The following is a 15043-nucleotide window of genomic DNA, read 5'->3' on the forward strand; positions in this document are numbered from 1 at the left end:
TGTGGCATAAATGCGCATGAGTTGAGTCTTTTTCAATTGAAAGGAATTCTGGAATGAGAGGGCATAGGATGTCTGTCATGTTAATTATGAGTGTTTCTTTGTAACTCGCTCAGAACTGTAGAATGTCAGTAAGACATTTAAAAAAATAATGAAATATGAAGTGATAGGCTCAGGAGTAATCTAAGGAAATACTTTTTTACAGAAAGGGCGGTAGATGCAAGGAAAAGTCTCCCAGAAGAGGTGATGGACACAGAGACTATGTCTGAATTCAAGAAGCTGTGGGGTAGACACGTGGTATCTCTTAGAGGAAGAGATAATGGTTACTGCAGATGGGCAGAGTGGATGGGCCATTTAGTCTTTATCTGTCATCATGTTTCTATAACCATAAAACTCTATGACCTCACAATACAGGTGTATAGAGCCTTAGCCCATAGGAAGAAGAGATGAATATGTTAAGAGCCTTAGCCAATAGGGAGAGGAGAAAGTGGATGCTGTGGATGGGCAGAGTGGTTGAGCCATTTGGACTTTATCTATCATCATGTTTCTAAAAGGAAACTCCAGAGGAAGAGGGCATAGCATATAATGTTCTACCGCTCCAAGTACCCCTCCTGTGGTATAATGTATAGCCTCCACGACTATGCATGTTACCACCATACTATGTCTGACTATAGCCTGGAGTTGGCAGCAGAGGAGAAGGGTCCAAATAGGAGAGACTTTCCCGATGAATTGAGTTCCCGGCAAGTATAGCAAGAGAGGAGAGGAGTTGCAGATTGAATGCACTTGTAGGTCCATAAAAGGAATTTAAACTGTTTGTGGAACTATATATTGAGCCAATGAAGTTACTTGAGGAGGAGGGTAGTGTGAGCATAGCAACTCTGGTGGAATATAAATTGTGTGAATTTTGAACAGATTAAATGGGAGAGAGATGGTTACGCGGAAGAGCTGTGAGAAGCAAGTTGCAATAGTCCAGGTGAGAGGTGATAAGGGTCTTGTTGGTGTGCTCATAGAGGAAGGGTAAGATGTTGGTGATAGTTTTGAGATAGAAATGGCAGGTTTTGGTGGTCATTGGATTTGTGTAGAGAGAGAGAGAGATAGAAAGTCAGTCAAAGATGACCCTGGGTTGTCAGCTGACCCGAGAAGGAGGATTAGTGTTATCCACTGAGATAGAGAGTAGTGGGACAAGAGAGGTAGGTTTAGATATATATACTGTATATATTTTTAAGTTCAATATTTTTATTGATATTTGATAAACAACTAATAAAACAGTCAACATGTAACATTCAGGAAAAGTCAACATAATCAGACCTAACAATCAGGAAAATGATACATCAAGAGGAAAATTTATTTTTATTACTATCAAATACAAAGCAGTTCGAAAAGAATGTGCAACATACAGCAAGAAAATATACAGTATTACTACTCCTATTTATTATTTCTATAGTGCTACCAAATGCATGCAGCACTATACATCAAATACACAAGAGGCAGTCCCTGCTCAAAAGAGCTTACAATATAACTATGAAAGAAAGACACATTGGATAAAAATAATGCTCCTCATGGTACTCATGTAGTGTTCTTTTTTCCCTGAGGTATTGTTTTTGATTGAAGCGTTTGTCATATTCAAAATATTTATATGTTTTTCTTCAGTTTGGATTCTTTTTTTCTTTTTTAAAAAAATCTTTATTAGCATTCTCATGTGCAATATATACAAAAACTTTAGATTGCATACCTCACAATTACAGAAGAAAATATATCATTAGCATTCACAATTGCAACGCAAAAACATCAGATTTCATACATAACAATGACAGAAGAAAAAATATAGATTCTTTCATGAATTTTTACATATTGGGTTTTTTCCCCTGAGGTATAGTTTTTGATTGAAGCATTTGTCACATTCAGAATATTTTAAAGCTTTTTTTCCATGTTGGATTGTGGTTTTTTTTTGGTTTTTTTTTTGGAAACAATCTTTATTAGCATTCTTATATACAAAAATATCAGGTTTCATACCTCACAATGACAGAAGAATTTTGACGAATTGTTTTTTTTTTTTTCCTGAAGTATTGTTTTTGATTGAAGAGTTTATCATATTCCAAAATATTTATATGTTTTTCTCCAGTTTGGATTCCTGTTTTTTTTAAGAATCTTTATTAGCAGTCTCATGTGCAGTATATACAAAAACTTCAGATTGCATACCTCACAATGACAGAAGAAAATATATGGATTCTTTTATGAATTTGACGTATTGTTGCTTTTTTTCCTGAGGTATTGTTTTTGATTGAAGCGTTTGTCACATTCAGAATATTTTAAAGCTTTTTTTCCATGTTGGATTGTTTTTTTTTTTTTGGAAGCAATCTTTATAGCTTTCTCAAGTACCACATATACAAAAATATCAGGTTCCATACCTCACAATGACAGAAGAATTTTGACGAATTGTTTTTTTTTTTTCCTGAAGTATTGTTTTTGATTGAAGCGTTTGTCACATTCAGAATATTTCTGATTTTCTCCAGTTTGGATTCTTTTCTTTTTTAAACAATCTTTATTAGCATTTGATTGAAGTGTTTGTCACATTTAAAACATACGATTTCTCTACAGTGTAGATTCTTTCATGGAGTCTAAGGTTTTGCTTTTGGCACAGCAGTCTCAACTTTAAAGAGTGCTGTTCTGGGGTTTCTTCTTTTTCCACCTGTTGTATATGAAAGAGTAACAGCATTGTCATATACAAACAAATATGCTATCCTAGTTGTCTCTTTCACCTTCCTCCACTGTTTTTCATGCCTTTATCTAAATCCCACAGCAAAGGAAAGGGAATGGGGTCTTGTATACTGCCTTTTTGTGGCTTTGGCATGCAAAGCTGAAATTCAAAGCAGTGGGCACTGGAGAATTAAGTAACTTGCCCAGGGTCCCAAGGAGCAGCACTGGGATTTGATCTCACAACCTCTATCTGCAGAAGCAGCATCTCTACTTGTTAGCCACACCTTCCTCAACTTAGTCATATCAGAGTTCTTCCTCACCTCCACCCTAGAAATATCTCCACTAAATTTAGCCCCTTCAGAAGAGTGGCAGCTCGAAATCTAAGGGTTCAAAGTTTAGCTTCCTAGATTTAAGAATGATCAAACGTGATCACCTTATCTTCCTGTACCTCAGTACTAATCCCAACTCTGTCTGTCACTCTCTGATTGACCCTGGGTAGGTTATTTTAGCTCTATGCCTCAATACTCACTGTGGAGAAGAACATCATGTAGATGTAGAGAGATGCCGCCAGGAGGTAGTGGCAGTGGATGGCTTTGGCGAACAGAGGCATGACCACAAAGTCCATGAGGGTTTGCAGCAGAGTGGAGCACAGATGGTATCCATAAGAGCAGGCCTCGGTGTTAGAACTGAAGCCCTGACATTCCAGCCTTTGTGAGGAGACAGACCTGGATAGATAGATTAAGTGAAAAATATTTTCTCTAGTTTGTTGTAAAATTCCATATTACTAACTTTGTGGTGTGTCCCCTCATCTTTGTACTTCTTGAAAGACCAGTAAGTCCTTCAGCTTTGCCCATCCATTCCACCACTCTACTCCACTAAATTTAGCCCCTTCAGAAGAGTGGCAGATCGAAATCTTAGGGTTCAAAGTTTAGCTTCCTAGATTTAAGCATGATCAAACGTTGTCACCTTATCTGCTTGTGCCTCAACCCTAATCCCTCTATTTCCATTATTCGCTGTGTGACCCCGAGTGAATAACTTTATTTTCCTGTACCTCGGTGTTCTTCTCCAATCAGTTGGCCTTCCAACTGTGCATGTCACTCTCTGATTGACCCTGGGTAGGTTATTTTATATCTATGCCTCAGTACTCACTGTGGAGAAGAAAATGAAGATGTAGAGTAGATGGCAGCGGATAGCTACAGTGATAGGAGGCATGAACATAAGGTTGCCGAGGGAAACAGTAGATGGAGAGCATCTGCAAGCTATAAAAAAGGCCTCAGTGTTGTCAGTTAAGCCCCAACCGTTCCTGCCTGTGTGAGGAGATAGAGTCGGGATTAGAACTCAAGGAGATGTACACAAATAGAGAAACCCATGCACATATTCATATACACAGCTCAGGCAAGAAAAGAGTTGGATCAGAACCAGAGGAGACAGATACCTATACACCCACCCATACAAATGACCCAGGAAGAGAGAGCCTGGATCAGAACCAGAAACACACTCAGGGCCTCTCACCCACTCCAATTCGTGCAAACTGTGTGACGATAGCGTTGGATCGGAGCAAAGGATCACCAGTCCTTGAAACTTTGTCAGAAATACTTTGAATGACGACAAGGATGATGCTGAGCCAGATTTCCCCCCCTGTCCCAGTGACCTATGTATAAGGTTGATGGATGCCTACAATGAGATTCTGTTGCAGGATTACCGTATTCAGTTCTCATTGCAGATTCTTGATATTCAGAGTCTCTTTATCAGCTGAGTTATGTGTTTCGGTATGTCTATTTGCACTAGAGTTCTTCAGAGTTTATCGTGATACACAGTCATAAGCTTTAGTTATGAATCAACCCTTGTATATATTTTAGTTTTTCCAAAAAGATTGTGAAGTTTTTCTTTTAGGAGCTTGTCCAACCCATTTTTAAACCATGCCAAGCTAACTGCTTTACCACTTTCTCTGGTAACGAATTAAGAGTTTAATTACAAGCTGAGTGAATAAATCTTCTCTGAATTGTTTTAAATTTATTGCATAGTAGCTTCATTGCGTGCCCCCTATTCCGGGAAAACTGGGGACTTCGCTTCCCTTCAGATTCACCAAGCTCTGGAACAACCTTACCTCCCCTCTTCGGAACCTGAGTTGCCTCAGTACTCACCGTGGAGAAGAACATCGTGTAGATGTAGACAGATGCCTTCAGGAGGTAGTGGCAGTGGATGGCTATGGTGAGAGAAGGCATGACAATAAGGCTCATGAGGGAAGCAGCAGAGTGGAGCGCGGCTGGAATCCTTAGGAGCAGGCCTCGGTGTTAGAAGTGAAGCCTGGATGTTCCAGCCTGTGTGAGGAGACAGAACTGGATAGATAGAAAGATTATAGATTGAGTGAAAAATATTTTCTCTAGTTTGTTGTATAATTGCATATTACTAACTTTGTGGTGGGTCCCCTCATCTTTGTACTTCTTGAAAGACAAGCAAATCCTTCAACTTTGCCCATTCCATTCCACCACTCCACAAAATTTAGCCCCTTCAGAAGAATGGCAGATTTTAAATCTAGGGGTTCAAAGTTTAGCTTCCTAGATTTAAGAATGATCAAACGTGATCACTTTATCTGCCTGTGCCTAATCCCTCTCTTTCCATTATTCGCTGTGACCCTGAGTGAATAACTTTATCTCCCTGTACCTCAGCGATCTTCTCCAATCAGTTGGCCTTCCAAATCTGCTGCCTGTCACTCTCTCAGTGACCCCCAAGTAGGATTTTTTAAAATCTATATGCCTGAGTACTCACCGTGGAGAAGAACATGAAGAAGAAGTAGTGGCAGTGGATGGCTATGGTGACAGGAGGTTACTGAAGGAAAGCCGCAGATTGGAGTGCAGCTGGAAATCATAAATAGGCCTCAGTGTTGTCCGTGAAGCCCCAGCCGTTCCTGCCTGTGTGAAGAGACAGAGCTGGGATTAGAACTCGAGGAGATGCACACAAATACAGAAACCGATGCACATATTCATATACACAGCTCAGCCAAGAAAAGAGTTGGATCAGAACCAGAGGAGACAGATACCTATGCACCCACTGATACAAACGACCCAGGAAGAGATAGCTCGGTCCTGGGCCCGATCCTATTCAACATCTTTATAAGAGACTTGGCAGAAGGGCTGCGAGGTAAAATAACATTATTCGCCGATGACGCCAAACTAAGCAATGTAGTGGGCAAAAGCACAACAGACATAAATTCAATGTCCGATAACATGATGCACGACCTACTCCTACTGGAGCGCTGGTCTAGGTCCTGGCAACTCAGCTTCAATGCCAAAAAATTGAAAATCATGCACCTGGGCAGCCAAAATCCATGCAAGACTTACACCCTTAATGGCGAGATACTAACAAGAACTGAAGCAGAACGAGACTTAGGGGTGATCGTCAGTGAGAACATGAAGACTGCCAATCAAGTGGAGCAAGCTTCATCCAAGGCAAGACAAATCATAGGTTGCATATGCAGGAGTTTCGTCAGCCGTAAGCCTGAAGTCATTATGCCATTTTATAGATCCATGGTGAGGCCCCACCTGGAATACTGTGTGCAATTCTGGAGGCCGCATTACCGTAAGGATGTGCTGAGACTGGAGTCGGTCCAGAGAATGGCCACCCGGATGGTCTCGGGACTCAAGGATCTCCCGTACGAGGAACGGCTGGATAAGTTGCAGCTGTACTCACTCGAGGAACGCAGAGAGAGAGAGGGGTGACATGATCGAGACATTCAAGTATCTCACGGGCCGCATCGAGGTGGAAGAAGATATCTTCTTTTTCAAGGGTCCCGCGGCAACAAGGGGGCATCCGTGGAAAATCAGGGGCGGGAATCTGCACGGGGACACCAGGAAATTCTTTTTCACTGAAAGGGTGGTTGATCGCTGGAATAGTCTTCCACTTCAGGTTATTGAGGCCAGCAGCATGCCTGATTTTAAGGCCAAATGGGATAGACACGTGGGATCTATTCACAGAGAAAGGTAGGGAAGGGTCATTGGGGTGGGCAGACTAGATGGGCCGTGGCTCTTCTCTGCCGTCTATTTCTATGTTTCTATAGATTAGAACCAGAGGAGACACACTCACATGGACACCGAAATGACACACCAGCACACATCCATATAATATTCTGTAAGCAAAGACAGTCATATCAGAACTACAAATCACTCATAACCTTAGACATACAGCCTGTACAAGCCTTCCATGCTTGAGGCCGGTAAATTTCCATTGAAAGAGGAGCATATAACATGTGACATGTCTCAAGGTTATTATTCATGCACAGTTGTGGCTCAGTGTGAATCTAACATTCCAAGAGACAGGATGTCAAAAGAGTCCTCATGCGCACAGTTCAGTGATAAAATTTCTCACAAAAGTAGGGAAAAAGCCAAAGGAAATCCATGAACGCATGATTGCAGTTTTTGATGAGTCTGCTCCATTTTCAATAAAGTAATATTTTGGAGCAAGCAATGTAAGTGCGGGTAGAGAACCCATTGAAGATAGCCCTCACACTGGACGGCCTGTTGGAGCAACTTCCACAGAAGTATGCAAGAAAATTGAGGATTTAATTTTGTTTGACAGACGAGTTAAGATTTCCCAAATAGCTGAAGAAGTGGGCATCTTGGCAGGTACAGTTTAGAAAATAATTCATGAAAAGTTGGGCATGTCCAAGGTTAATGCAAGATGCGTTCCAAGAAGGCCTAGAGGCTCCAGTGCTGTCAAGAGAACTTGGAGGTGCTCTGTGAAGACCAAGTGAATTTTTTTGCAATGCAATGGAAGCACAAGTCATCCCCCACCCCCAAAATGTTCAAGACAGAAAAATCTGCAGGCAAAGTCATGGCAACTGTCTTCTGGGATGATGGATATTTGATTCTGGAGTTCATGCCACATAAGATAACCATAACTGGGGAGATTTACGCCAACACAATGGTCACTTTATAAAAGTCAATCAAGGAGAAAAGATGAGAAAATCTCACAGCAGGTGTGCTGCTTCTTCACGACAATGCACTAGTGTACATGCTGCCATCTGAGAATGTGGGTTTCAGCAGCTGCGCCATCCACCCTACAGTCCTGACTTGGCTCCCTCGGATTATTTCCTGTTCCGTGTTTTGAAGAAATCTCTCCATGAACAGCGGTTTTCAAGTGATGAAGACGTCAAGGAAGCTCCTGGTTGGAAGGGGTTAAAGTCATTGCAGGAAAAGTGGATGGAGTATATAGAGCTATTTATTGAAAACTCTTTCCTTTCCTACTGAGGTAGATAAATTATTGAACGCCCTTTGTATTTATTAAAAATCTTACCTTTCACTGACATGTAAAACAGGCACGCATATTCCGCCACATTCTTTTCAGTCTGAATATAATAAAGCAGATAACAAAACAGATTATTTTAAGTATAATAGGCAAAATAAATTATAATCAAATATAGCCCAAGAAAGTTATCAGTCAAAATTAAAGGCCCATCTAGTCTGCCCAGTACTTTGCCTGTTTACCTTATTTGCACCGAAGCTTCAAATATCCCAGTCACCAATGGCTCTATTAAATCCTTTCCTTAAGGGCATTTTGTTTTTCAGTTCTCCAGAATCCACTGTACTGGACACTGGAAGAATCACTACGAGGTCTCTATTCAGTGTCTCCTGCCCACTTAGGCCCACTGAGCGGACCAGCTGCTGAAATTCTGCTCTTAACTACAAGCTCAGACTACACAGGCCATATACGGAAAGGCCATATTCTGGGTTGGTGCCCACATAGCTAAGTGGCCAGACAGAATTGCATAAACGTTAGCCTATCTTTCTGTGCTTAACTATGTCTGCTACCTGAATATTGACCAGCACCTGCACAGCTTCAGGGTCACTAATCTGTTTCCCTCCCCTGATCTCCCCATTCCCCCACTTGGTTCCTACAACCCCCTGGGTTCCAGAAACAATCCCATCAGATAGTCTCGATCCCCTGATGCCCTCGATCTTATCTCTTTTGACTCCCCAATCCAATCCAATCTGTAATTTAAGTTCTGGAATTCGATTGAAAATGATCCTAAAGAAAAGTCCATAAACCATCCTTAAAATGGACTTGGGAAAATCCACTGATTATTTCTGGGATCAGCAGCATAAAATAATAGAATGTTTTACTCTTTGGGGTCTTTCCAGGTACTTGTGACCTGATTTGTCAACGTTTATTTGAAACAGGATATAGGGCTTGATAGACCTTCAGTTTGCCCAATATAGTGAATCATTTTATAATTACACCCCTCCCCCTGGTCCTCAATCCCTTGGCCCCCTGGATCTCCATCCACCCCTAGAACTTATCCCAAGATGATCCTAGGTTGCTAGTGGGCCCCGTCTAGCACAGGGTTCCAAAAGGGCAGTGATAACTCATAGTAGTAGTCTCACAGTACTACCACTAGGGGTCAGCCTTTTATACAAGGGCCAAAGTATAAAAAAAAACCCCCTCCTTTATCAATATTTAAAAAAAAAAAAAAAAATTGACTATAATTACCCATTCCTTATTCTCCTCATTCTCCCGTGTCTCCTGGAAAAAAAAAGCGTGGAAACTAATTTAGGATTTTTCTATACTGTCTTTCTGTGGTCACAATAAAAACAGTTTTCATATTATATACACTCTGATCAATTTATTTACATACTTATCAAATGAGTTGTAATGGGGTCTTGTCAGATACTTGGAGTGATCCTTGTGAAGTTCATCAAGGATCCCCTCTTTCCTCAGTATTTTTCAATATTTATCTTGCCTTCTTGGGTTCAAGATGATCAAATTTTGATATCAATTTTTTTAGTTATGCAGAAGACATAACTTTAATAATAATAATAATAATAACAACTTTATTTTTGTATACCGCAATACCACAAAACAGTTCAGAGCAGTTTACAGGAGATGAGAACTGTACATATGCAATGAAGGTACAGAGAATTAGATTATCAAATGTATGGTATAAACCAGTGGCAATTACAAAATGATCCAATAACTGTTGCAAGGGGGGTGCAGAAAGGGGAAAGGGAAATAATTCCTATGTTTTCTAATCTTTCATCAGTTTCTCAGTTAATTTAGAAGGTTTTTCAAACTGTAGATCATTGGATGAGGGATTTTAAACTAAAACTTAACCCAGATAAAACTACATTTTGCTTTGCATCTCCTACCAAACGTACAGAAAAACATTGGACTCTGAATGGAGTGTCCTACCCTATTACACCAACAATCAGGATTTTAGATGTATACTTTGATTTTAAAAAAATCTATCCATGAGTGATCAATCACATTGATGTTCTAGTTCGAAAAAGCTTCTTTACATCATGGAAACTACGAACAATTATAATAATAATAATAATAAATAATAATAATTTTATTCTTATATACCGCCATGCCCATCGAGTTCTAGGCAGTTCACAACAATTACATTAGGATCCGCATTGACCTGCCGATTTACAAACAATGTATTGGATTTACAACATCTTCAGCCGAACAAGACTGAAGAAGCGGAAGTGGGAAGGAGAGAAGGAGGAAAGCGGTCAATAGAGGGGGGGGGCAGGGCTGGGCGGGCCGATTTACCACAATTTATTGGATTTAGCCGAACTTGGCTGATGAAGAAGGAGGGGAGCAGGAAGACAGCGATCAATAAAGGGGAGGAAAGGGTCGAGTGTGTGGCCAGGTAATTCCGGAGAGTGGGCGTTACGGGGCTTGTTTGTTGAATAGATAAGTTTTGAGTGTTTTTCTGAAGTCGAGGTAAGTGGGAGCCTCGAGGATCATTTGGGCGATCCATGGGTTCATCTTGGCTGCTTGGAAGGCGAAGGTTTTGTCTAGGAATCTTTTAAGATGACAGAGCTTTAGCGAGGGGTAGATGAACAGTTGGATTCTGCGGGATTTCTTGTTGGTGCAGTAAAGGTTAAAGAGGGGATTGATGTATCTTGGCGAGAGGCCGTTTACCGATTTGTAGATCATACTTCAACATTACTCCATTCAGGTTATTGGTACAATCATCAGTGTTGAGTAGTTTGGACTACTGCAATATACTACTTCTGGCAGGTTATCGTAAACATTTTCAAAGATTACGTATTGTTCAAAATACTGCCATGCATTTAATGTTTAATTTGGGAAAAAACCCCAGATCACTGGTTGCCAGTAGAGGCTAGGGTGTTTTTCAAGTTTGGAACCATGTGTTATTAGGCCTTGCATGGTAACATATACCCAATTATCCAGTTGATCAGTTAACGTTCACTCATTGCGAGCCACTGCAATGCTTGTTTTCCCTTCTGCTCGTGGTTGTACATAGAAGAGATTTTTGACAAAGATTGTTGTCTTACCAAGCAGCTAGTTGGGATGCAGAGTTTCACGGACTGTTATCTCTTTCTTCCTCTTGTATGGAGAATTGACTTGTTAATCACTGATATTGTTCAGTCTTCTTAGTTTTTAAACCGCACAGAACTGAAAGGTTTTGCGATATACATATATGATTTTATATTATGCTATGAACTGAAAAAACCACACCAAAATACTGCCTTGTGAAAATGAATTGTGAACTGAATAAAAACACATCAAAAAGTTTTATGCTGTATTTTTCAGAAAAATGTAAAGTCAAAAAGAGGGAGAGTGTGGCGCAGTGGTTAAAGCTACAGCCTCAGTACCCTGAGGTTGTGGGTTCAAACCCATAATGCTCCTTGTGATCCTGGGCAAGTCACTTAATCCCCCCCCAGTGCCCCAGGTACGTTAGATAGTTTGTGAGCCCGCAGGGACAGAGAAGGAAACTTAAAGGCTTGAGTACCTGAATAAATGCATGTAAACCGTTCTGAGCTCCCCTGGGAGAACGGTATAGAAAATTGAATAAATAAATAAAAAAGTAATGTTTCAGTTAACTCCCTTTCCTCAAAGGCACACCATCAGCCTTGGCCGCCACTGATCTATGGACTTGTCAATGATGCCCTGCTTCAGCTCAGCCCAAACAGAGATGAGACGCTGTTTAACGTAAGATATCGCTGTCTGGTAGTTGCGTTCCTCTATCAGCCCTCAGATCCGGTAGTCAACTGGACTTAGGTTTGATGAATTCGCAGGCCAGAGGTCTGGACCAATGAAGTCTGGGGTCTCCTGAAGTAGCAGTTCTAAGGTGTTCTTTGCCCGATTTACTGGGGCATTGTCCTGTTTGAAGCTGTGACATGCGACGGATCGCTGGCAACAGCTTCTGCATCAAGAGGATGTCCCAGTAGTATGTGTCGTTGATCTTAACCCCAGGATCAATGAAGAAGAAATCTGTAAATCTGAGTTTCGAGATTGCGACCGAGATCATGACTGATTGGCTGGAGGTCGGGCAGGTTCGTAGTAGGCGATTGGCATTAACCTCACGCTTCAGTGTTGTTGAGAGCACGCATAGGCAATCATTCTGTGTGTTAACCGGTAGAGCTACTGTAAATATCTTTTCATCTGTAAACCAAATGAAGCTGACGCTGTGCTCTGTGTACTTGGTCAAAAGCTGCTTGTACCATTTTAGTCATGTCTCTTTGTTCTGGACACGACACATTTTAAGACACTTTAATTTCAGATCATCATGAATTATTCCAACCACAGTTGACTGGCTTATTCCAGTTTCTCTTGCTATTTGGCGAGTTCTTCGGTGTGTTTGCAGCGCATCCTGCTGGCTCAGTACAAGATCGCGTACAACTTCAATGTACTCTTGTGTGCGAACCGAGCGCAGTCGTCCGCTGCCTTACGATCCACAGTGCTGGTTGCTCGGATCTTGCATAGCAGCACACCAAGGCCGTTTTTGTTCCTACCCTTCTGTGGGAACGCTTTCAACATTCGTTGACTGCTGTAACTTTTGAGCTCTTACAGCTACCCCCACCCCAAGATAAGAACACCACTAAAATTATTTCTGTGACATCTCAGAAATCGTACCTCAGGTCACTCTGGACTCCTTGCTCTCTGAATTGGAAAGAGAGAGAATATATTTCAGATTTAAAAACTTAGAGTACACAAACCAGTATTATCTACACATAATTGGATAAAGTGATGCACCAGGGAGGGACCTAAGGCCCAGTGGTCGTTGGCGAGAGAGGAGGAGCAGGTGTTTTCAGTACCTCTGGGTCTCAACTTTTAAGGTAGGGGGCCTGGGGGCCTGGAGGTAGAGGTCACCTTTCTGGCAGGAGAGAGTGGGCATCCCTCCCTCCGTTTTGGCTGTATTACACCCGACAGGCACCGTCAGCTGGCCAGGTTTTACGTCCGGGCCACCTGCAGCTCTTGATCGCAGGCGGAGACGGAGAGAGAGACAGAGAGTGAGGGGGGTGGGGGTGGGGTTGGGGGGTGGGTAACCCAACCAACCAAACAAACACTAACACCGAACCAGATGAAACACAACGTTAAAGATTTATTCATTTACTTTTCTCAAAATATAATCACGAATCACAGTACCTTAAATCCTCTGTGTCTGACTGTCTCTCTGTGTCTGTCGGTCGGCGGCACCGCACACTACAACCGAACCAGATGAAACACAACGTTAAAGATTTATTCATTTACTTTTCAAATAAAAAAATCACGAATCGCAGGACCTTAAATCGAGAGAGAGAGAGAGAGTGAGTGTGTGTGTGTGTGTGTGTGTGTGTGTGTGTGTGTGTCTATTTCGAAATGCCAAAGAGGCAGAGCGAGAAGCCTAAACTCCAAAAGGAGAAACTAAAACACTCGGGCTTACCGCCTGGTACACCCCTCCCCCCCTTTCCCCCACTCCTCCCCCTCCCCCCAGCCGATGCCTCCCCTCTTGACGACATAATTAATTCTCAAGGCACAATGATTTGTCAGGCCAGAAACAACAACAAAAGGCCCTTAGGTATCGGGATAACTTCCCGGTCGCAGCAATATCTTTGTCGTGTGGTAGTTTCGTAACATAATGACAGATCTCCCCTGAGTTCAATGCGGTTAACGAAAGGACTACGGGGTCTGAGTTAGGGGGTGGGGATGGGGGTTAGCCGGCCGCGAGGGGTGGGCGCGTGACGTAATGTCCGACGCGCTAACTAACCCCGCTAGCGCGGCTTGAAAAGGAAAATGTAATCATTGGTCAAACTTTTTTATTTTTTTATTTATTTTTTTTTTTTTGGGGGGGGGGGGGAAGGGTGGGGAGGGGGAGAAGCCTTCAGAAGTTTTCTAGAACGTGTATAATAATAATAATTTATTTTTATATACCGCCATACCTAAGAGTTCTAGGCTGTTTACAACAAACAAACAATCAATCAAATCACAGTACAAATAGTTACAATACAAATGCATACATTGGATTTAAAAAAAAAAAACAACAACAACAACATTAAGTTCTTAACCTGTTAAATAGATATGTTTTTATCTGTTTCCTGAAACTCAAGCTAGGAGGAAGCTTCTAAAACAATGTAGATGTAGATCTAATCAAAAGGGCACAGGTCAAACAAACAAAGCAGGCCCTGCCTGGCCAGCCCTGATTAGGCACCCGGGCCTTTATCAGCCTCTCTCTCTCTCTCTCTCCTTTTTTAGGCCAAAGAGGCATTAAAAAAAAAAAAAAAAAAACAACAACAAACAAACAGTTAAATAACTAACTAACTAACTAACAAACCCCACCCCCAAACAAACCAGAAGCCGAAATTCCAAAAAGGAGGAACGGAAACATTCGGGCTTACCGCCTGGTATACCCCAGCCGAGGCCTCCTCTCTTGATGGCATAGTTCTCAACAAACAAGGCACAATGATTTTGTCAGGAGGGGGAAAAAAAAAAAAAAACCACCACCAACAACAACAACAACTAAAGACGGGTTACTTCCCGGTCACAGCAATATCCTTATCGTGTTGTTTTCTCGTAGCATAACATAATGGCAGATCTCTCGAAGGCACAAAAAGAAATATGTAATAATGCACAGAAATTTAATTAGTCGAACATTTGGAGTGAGTGAGTGAGTGAGTGAGTGAGTGTGTGTGTGTGTGTGTGTGTGTGTGTGTGTGTGAGTGTGTGTGTGTGTGTGTGTGTGTGTGAGTGGGGGGAGGGGAAGTTGTCTGTAATGTGTAGATCTAACAACCAATAACTGCACAGTTCAGTCCAACAGTGCAGGCCCCGCCTGCCTGGCCTTATTAGGCACTCGGGCCTTTAACAGCCTCGGTCCCCTCTTTTTTTTTTTTTTAAATGCCACCACCACAAAAAAAAAAAAAAAAACACACACACCACACCACACCACATACACACAAAAATGGAACAAGCCGAAATTCCAAAAAGCAGAAATGTAAACAACCAGGGCTTGCTTACCGGCCAGCAAAAGGCCCATAGGCCTCGGGTTACAGCAATATCCTTGTCGTGTAGTTTCGTAACATAACATTTTGAAGGCATGACCCCTGAGTTCAATGCTGTAAAC

The 15043-nt window shown here is 41.8% G+C and overlaps 1 long non-coding RNA gene across 1 annotated transcript in view; it reads right to left on the reverse strand.

Annotated features, from left to right (window-relative positions):
- Nucleotides 1-2040: 2040 nt before the first annotated feature.
- LOC117364917 overlaps nucleotides 2041-15043 on the reverse strand; it is a 29633-nt gene continuing 16630 nt past the window's right edge. The window contains exons 3-12 of the long non-coding RNA XR_004540330.1: nucleotides 14938-15035; nucleotides 13093-13149; nucleotides 12580-12606; nucleotides 9181-9213; nucleotides 7987-8038; nucleotides 5464-5606; nucleotides 4839-5033; nucleotides 3844-4001; nucleotides 3224-3419; nucleotides 2041-2686 (exon numbers count right to left, since the gene is read on the reverse strand). This is a non-coding gene — a long non-coding RNA (uncharacterized LOC117364917). The remainder of the gene's footprint in view (nucleotides 2687-3223; nucleotides 3420-3843; nucleotides 4002-4838; nucleotides 5034-5463; nucleotides 5607-7986; nucleotides 8039-9180; nucleotides 9214-12579; nucleotides 12607-13092; nucleotides 13150-14937; nucleotides 15036-15043) is intronic.

Source organism: Geotrypetes seraphini, chromosome 8 (assembly GCF_902459505.1).
Source record: "Geotrypetes seraphini chromosome 8, aGeoSer1.1, whole genome shotgun sequence".
In the NCBI taxonomy this organism is placed as follows: Eukaryota; Metazoa; Chordata; class Amphibia; order Gymnophiona; family Dermophiidae; genus Geotrypetes; species Geotrypetes seraphini.